The sequence below is a fragment of the Teleopsis dalmanni genome, chromosome 1, assembly GCF_002237135.1.
Source record: "Teleopsis dalmanni isolate 2A chromosome 1, ASM223713v2, whole genome shotgun sequence".
Classification (NCBI taxonomy): Eukaryota; Metazoa; Arthropoda; class Insecta; order Diptera; family Diopsidae; genus Teleopsis; species Teleopsis dalmanni.
The window spans coordinates 11,566,770-11,574,280 of NC_051846.1; positions in this window are offsets into that span (position 1 = coordinate 11,566,770).

Sequence of the window (7,511 nt, forward strand, 5' to 3'; positions counted from 1 at the left end):
GTAAAATTCTATATCTATTTTAAAAAGATTTCTTTATCATAGAAAATAAAAATCTTAATTTTTAATTATAAATATTGATGGAATTCTTGAACTGGCGCCACCATTGCAGAAGATTAAGTTGGTAGTTAGAACTTTGCATGATATATATAGACAACTAAAAACTTCTTGATAAAAGACAAATGATATGGTTCTTTGGTTGGTTGCAGTGGTATATCAGCAGATATGTACTGCCCATAATTACCTAAGAGATAAAAAGAAAAACTTAGACCACTCCATTAAATTTAGGTAATATAATAGATCTTTCGTCCTTATCTATAAACACACTGATAACCTCTTAAAGAATTACTTCCCTAAAAACTGTTACATGTGAAAGCCAAAGCTATGTACCTCCAGCTCAAAAAGTACCCGCATTTTGTAAATAAAACACACAAATTTAAATTTTATTCATTATCTATTTTATCTCCTTCAAAATATGCTCCTACTGAAGCGATACACATCGCTGTATGTATGGCTATGGCTTTTAGTTCCTTCGGCGAATTCTCTTTTACCGATTCAATCGACTCAAAACGCTTACCACGAAGGGGCAATTTGAGTTTCGGGAACAGAAAAAAGTTGTACGGCGCCAGAGATGGCGAATATGTTGCTTGAGCGATGACAGTGGTGCCGTGTTTGGTCAAAAAATCGCGTACAACAAGAATTTTCCATAGTAAAAAACGCTAAAAGAACTTGAGGTAGTCTCACATTAACAGCTGCTGTAAACAAACCAATTGACAGATGGCGCTCAAATTTGTACCATATGTCAAGAAAGGGTTACCAACATAACAAAAAAATTTTTGAAAAAGGTCTATTACTTAAGGAGTAGTTAACAAACAACAAAATCCGGATACTTTTTGAACAGAAGGTAGTGATAGAGAAAATATTACTTCATTGTTTTTTTTCCTGTAAATTTTCACAACTTCTACAATAGGTATCAAAAGGACCACATAGTTTATCTGCGTTGGTGACAGTGATGTAACTTATCTAGCCGTAATTCGGAAAGAGCACGTGTAACTACATATTCGATGAAAAATATATTAACTATGTTTTATTGTGTGATTCAAGAAACTATAAATCGCTGTTGGTTTTTTAGCTGAGCACTAACTGCTTGCAACACATTTGCTTACATGAGATGTATGTTACTAGCAATAACAAATGCAAAAAATACCAGGCACTGGTTACTTAAGGACCTTTGCAAGATATACTGAATTTTTTTAAAACTTTAATCAACTTCTTTAGAATTTCGTTCGTGATTTTGGAATAAACTATCACTTAAAATTTACTTACATACATACATATTTAAATTACCATCATTAACTGTCCTTAAAGACTCTAATCTGGTATCAATGTTTTCGTACGTTTACTTTTGGAACCTCAAAATAGATAACCCTGTATAATATGTGTATGCAAATTATAGGTCATAAGTTTTTCCCTACAGCAATAAAAGTTTTAATTATTTACATTAATAATTAAAGTGAAATGTGTTTCATTTAAATTGTTTGCCGTTGATTTTCATAATGTATGATATAATGAACATTTTTTATAGAATAAAGATTTTCACTATTCTGGAAACTAAGAACTGATTAAAAATGAATATATGTATGTACAATATATATATATATATATAGAAACTAAACTGTGAAGTATTAATATGCATGTTTTCAGTGATATGAGTGAATATAACTCAAAGAAGTTGTTACTTTTCATGTACAAAACCACTTATAACTGCAAGAACCAGAGCCAGAGGAACTTGTTCTTTGTTTAATATTTAAAGAAAACTTTTAACAATAATCAACAATAAAATATATATATGGAATGATAAAACAACAAAAGAAGAAAAAAAAACAAAAAAATACAGAGACCAATACCATTTAATTCATTATCAAAATTTAATCAAGCAAAAGGCACAGAAAACCTTCTCTTGTGGCAAAAGATAGAATGCATGATGACTCATGACTGTAGTTTCGGAATAAGAAATATAAACAAACATTTCAACCTAAAAATGACGATAATGCGAAATAAATAATTTTGTTTAATATGAATTGCGATTTGACTGATATAACAAATTTCTGAATTTACATTAAACTAAAAACAAAAAAAAAATGAGAACAAACCGTACATGAAAATATTTTTATTGATTTTTTACTCTATAAACTGTGTTATGGTGTTAGAGATAAACAAAGTTCAAGGGAACTTTAGGTATAATAAGAGGCAACTATTGTTTATTTTCCGAAGAGTGTAGATTCAAAATGTTTAAAATGAAAATATAAACCTATGTATGTTTTTGGAACTGCTATATTATGAGTCAACATAAAACACTTCATAAATATACAAATGTTATCCTAGTTTTATAAGTACGATATAGTATTATATATAGTGTTATAAGTATTATGGTATATGTTTTTCGCTACACAAGTTACTTTCAAAGTAAACACGATGTAATCGTCATAGATGGGTTCAAATAAAAGCATCGCTAAGGTAAACCCTACACTAACCTAGGACATAGTAGTATTAGAAGTTCTTCGCTACACAAGTTACTTTCAAAATAAACACGATGTTATCATCAATAGATAGACTCACCACAAGCATCGGTAAGGTAAACACTCGCCCTAACGTTTTGACAAAGTTTCAAGAAATTTGTACGAATGGAAACAGTCGATACATGGATAGATGTCTTCCAGATTTCTTCTTAATCCATATAACGATTTTCTTTTATCGGTATATGCATTCTTTCGAAAAGGTACAAAAGTCACTGGTGCACCTAATCAGGTGTATATGGAGAAGGATTGAAAGCCCAAATGCAAAATAGTCACAAATGCGTAACGTTAAGAGCAATTTTTTTGTGACTCAACTTGTGTAGAATAAATCGTGAATAATATTAAAGAACTCTACAATGTGGTTGTGACAAACATTGTCAACGCGACACCAATTTTCCAGGCACATCGATCTGAGAACGGAACTTAGTAGATATTATGATATGATGATATATACTTGCTTATATATCTTACTTCTCGGAATACTAACGGAATAAAACTTTATCATCGAGCACATTGTTGTTATCTCCGTTGTAACAGGAGTTGATGTATTACTCAAACTAGGAAATGGAGGAGGGTGAGCTCCTATAATGTATGTTGGATTTCAATATGTGTGTCATGAAAGGAAAAATTGTTTTGACAGAAACCATTTTCCTTAACAAATAGCATTTTAGATTTCATATAAAGCTATTTAACATATGTTGACAACCATTTATAGTTGTCTACACATGTAAGTGCTGAATTTTGACATAATTGGAGGTTATTTCGGTGTGTCTCTTAGAATTATGAAGTCCATACTGACACAGAAAAGGTTATAAAATGCAATATGTAGAAAAGCTATAAGCTACAAAAATCAAGAAATAGTTTTATTATTATCAAAAATTTGCTAAAGATTTTAGTAACGCTTAGTTTCAAGTGCCACACCCATAGGATTTTTGTTTACAAAAATAGCAACCTACAGAGACTAAAGCATTGAAGTGCTTTACCTCGAAACAGGTCAAGTTTAAATAAAATCCCATCCATCAATATCGCCTCAACTTTTACAGTTCTTTCGCCTAACCGCGTCCTCACTCATTTACCATAGTTGTAATTCGTTTCAGTATAGCTAGTACATATATCTCCACGGGTATAACAACAACAAACATCAGTTCATGTTAAAACTATCCCTATAACAATAATAACTATGACACTATTTCATTTAGTTGCCAAAATTTCTTCAGCTTAGCCTGAGTAATTTCAATCAGCCGTATCACATCTCTATCCGCCGTCAACTTATCTTCTACATTTTTTCCTATACTATTTTTGCTCTTTGTTTGTCTTCTAATTCATTTATCTTTCTTTCAGAGTCAATTAGAAGACTGCACCTTGACCTGCAGTAGTTTAAATCAACTCATTCACCTTCCTACCTCGTCTATGCTATCTCAGCTCTTACGTTTGTCTTGTAATTCATTCCAAATTTTACTTTCAGGGTTTACTTTTACCGTGAATAGTATCATTCACTCTATTTGTTATCTATATCATCCTTAGCTCCCATAATTTTTGCCAACTTTAATCCTATCTCAGCTCTTGTGTCCTTTAATTTATTTATGATCCTGCTTTTTTTGGAAGTTCATAGAAGGATTTCATTTTGAGGTGCAGTAGTTTCAATCACCCTATTCACTTCTTTATGTGTTTTCCTCATATCCTACATTTTTCCCTAACTACTCCTATCCTATCTTATCTCTTGCATTTATCTTACAATTCACTCCTGATTTTACTTTCAGGGTTTACTTTTACTTAAAAGTGTGTTTCAAAACACCCTATTTACTCCTATATCTATTTTATCTGCCACATTTTCCCCAATTTCTCCTATTCTATCTCAGCTTGAAATTCATTCTTATCTTAAAATTCATTCATGACCCTTCTTCACGGTCCATAGAAGGGTTTCAACTTGACCTATAGTAGTTCTTATCACCTTATTCGCTCCTCTATCTGATTTCATCGTATCTCTCACATTTTTCCCAAATTTTTTCTATCCTATTTTTGCTTTTGCGTTTATCTTGCAATTCATTTATGACCCTGCTTTTAGAGCCCATACAAGGGTTTCAACTTGACCTGTAATAGCTTCTATCACCTTCTTTGCTTCTCTATCTGCCTTAACCGTATCTTCTAGATTTTTCCCAAACTTCTTCTATCCTATTTCAGATTTTGCGTTTATCTTGAAATTTATTCATGACCCTTCTTCACGGCCCATAGAAGGGTTTCAACTTGAACTGTAGTAGTTCTTATCACCTTATTCGCTCCTCTATCTACCTTTACCGTATCTCTCACATTTTTCGCAATTTCTCCTATCCTATCTCAGCTTTTGCGTTTAACTTGAAATTCATTCATGGCCCTGCTTCAGGATTTCAGGGTTCATAGAAGTATGACACTAGCAGTAAAACTGCGTCATCAATTTTAACAGTAATTGAAATATTGCCAATTATTGTTTTAGTGACTATGTATTTTCAACGCGATTTTGATTAGATCAAATAAAATTTAATTTATTTATTTAATTAGTTTATAATATTTATATATCACCCACAATTCTCAAACCAATATTTAACAAAGCAAAAATAAAAATACGAATTCATTAAGAATAAGAATTGTCATTATGACTCAAAGTCAAGTCGAGTCGAGTCGAGTCAAGTCAAGCCAGTGCAGCAATCAAAAGGCATTTACGTACTGGAATATCTAAGACCAACTATGTGTGGAAATCTCGGCATTCAGTTTCAATTGCAGCAACTCAAGCGGAGGAATGTAATTGAATCTATCAATTATTTACTTTGTGCATATTTCAAATGCATAAAGAGCCAAGCCGAGCCGAGCAGATGAGGTGAAGTATGACACTTAGTGGGTTTCTGTATGCACCCGCATGCATAAATCTTTAAGTTCATTTATAGATTTTAAAGTGACACCTCAAACGAAAAGGTTTATGAACTTCTTTCCAAAGCAAAGCATGTGGCAGTACAGAATTTTTTTTTCTGCGTTGGCACTTTGGCTGCAGACGCACAATTGCATGACAAAAATGCGTCACATTGAAATTTATTTCTTATTTCTTTTTTTAACAATATACCACCATTACAATCATTAATTAAATTTATTTAACATTAAAATAATTATTAGTTTATATAGTAAGCAGCACTCACCTTCATTGGAATCGTTGGCTCCAATTACACTTTCTCCGCCACTAGCCGACGCGTACCCGGTCGTTGTATCTTCATTTTGCAATAAACTTTGTTTTTCTGGATCAGCCATTGTAACTCAATTTAAACGACACAAATTAAACAAAACCAAAACTAAAATTAATTTAAAAAATTCTACAAAATCCCGCAATTGCACTGGAGCGTTTAATGTTCCTCTTTCTTTTCTAATCGTTTTTCGTTTGTTTTTATCTTCCTTGCAATCTTCCGGCTATTTTGGAAATTAAAGAGAATCACAGCTGCAAATGGTACAAAAATTATTTTTCCAGAAAATGCGTTTAACTTTTTTATTCTATTATATTTCTTAAAATATATATTTAACAATTTAATAGCATTTAAATGAGCTTAAATCAAAACATTTCTATTTGCCTTGCACTCGAGGAAAACAACTCGTCATTAGAGCGAAACCCTCCCTTTTGCTCGAAACTTACTGCACAAATTTTCTTGCAAAACGAAAAGTAAATTTTCATTTTCCCTTTGTTGCATTTTACGTTCCTTTTATGCGTCTGCATATTGTTCGTATTGTTTTTATTTTTGATATTCACCCTTTTTCGTTTGTCATTAGTTTTCTATTTTCTTTGTTTCCTATCAATTATGATGAAATTATAAATCATTTTTCATGTGTAAAATAAACACTTCATGTAAATATTTTGCGCTCCAATTACACACAATTAATTAAATTCCATTTCTGTTATATTCCATCCTTTAAAAATTATTAAATTACCTTTTATTTATGGTATTAATTCCGCACCTAATTTCTAGTTTTCAGCAGAAAAATAGAATTGAGATGTTTCGCCGATTTTATAAAGATATAAACAAATGTCAAAATTAAGTGTTGCGATCGCCACCTGTACGTGAAAATTGCAGTTTTATATGTTCAGTGCAAATTTTTAATTTGAATGCGATTTTTGTTATGTTTACAGCCAGTTTTATAATTCACACCTGAGCGAATGTCTTTTGATTGGTAAATCTGGGGTAACATTTTTTGTCGAGATTCAATTTTAGTGTAATTTTCATTTTCGATTGCCAAATCTCGAGCCAAATGCGCAACACTCGAGATTAATTTATAGCACTCTACATATTTTACCAGAGTAGCAAGGTTACTCTGAAACTTACAGCTGTTTCATATGATTTTACAGATAAACAACTATGATTTGTTTTCACATGTCCCTAATTTGTTTATTTATATATTTAGCTGTCGTTATGACAAAAACGAATAAAATCAAATATAATAGTATATTTGGCTGCAAATACATTGTCATCTGACGAAATTTTAGTGTATCCTAAAAATGAACAATTGGGCAACAAAATTAGACAGTAAATTTAGATTGAAGTGTTCGAAGTTTAGGTGACTAAAATGTCGCATAAAATTTAAACAAATTTCACTTTAGTGTTATGTCGTTACTTAAGTGTCAAAATTTCGTTCTCAAATTATTGTACTTACGCAGCAAAATATGCCATTTATCATATGAAAATAAGCTCAGCAGGTTTGATATATGTAAGTGTAATTTTAACATTACAATAAAAATGTACGTTCAGCTCTTGCCAACATTAAGAAACTTTTAAAAGTAAAGTAAAAGTACTAATACTGTATTCCCAGTGCAGCTGAAGTAACTTTTGTTAATCATATTAAGATTTCGTCGTTTTCATTCGCATAAAATAATTATTGCATGTGAAAATTTACGCAAATTCATTTGTGTGACCCTTCTTTTTTATTGCT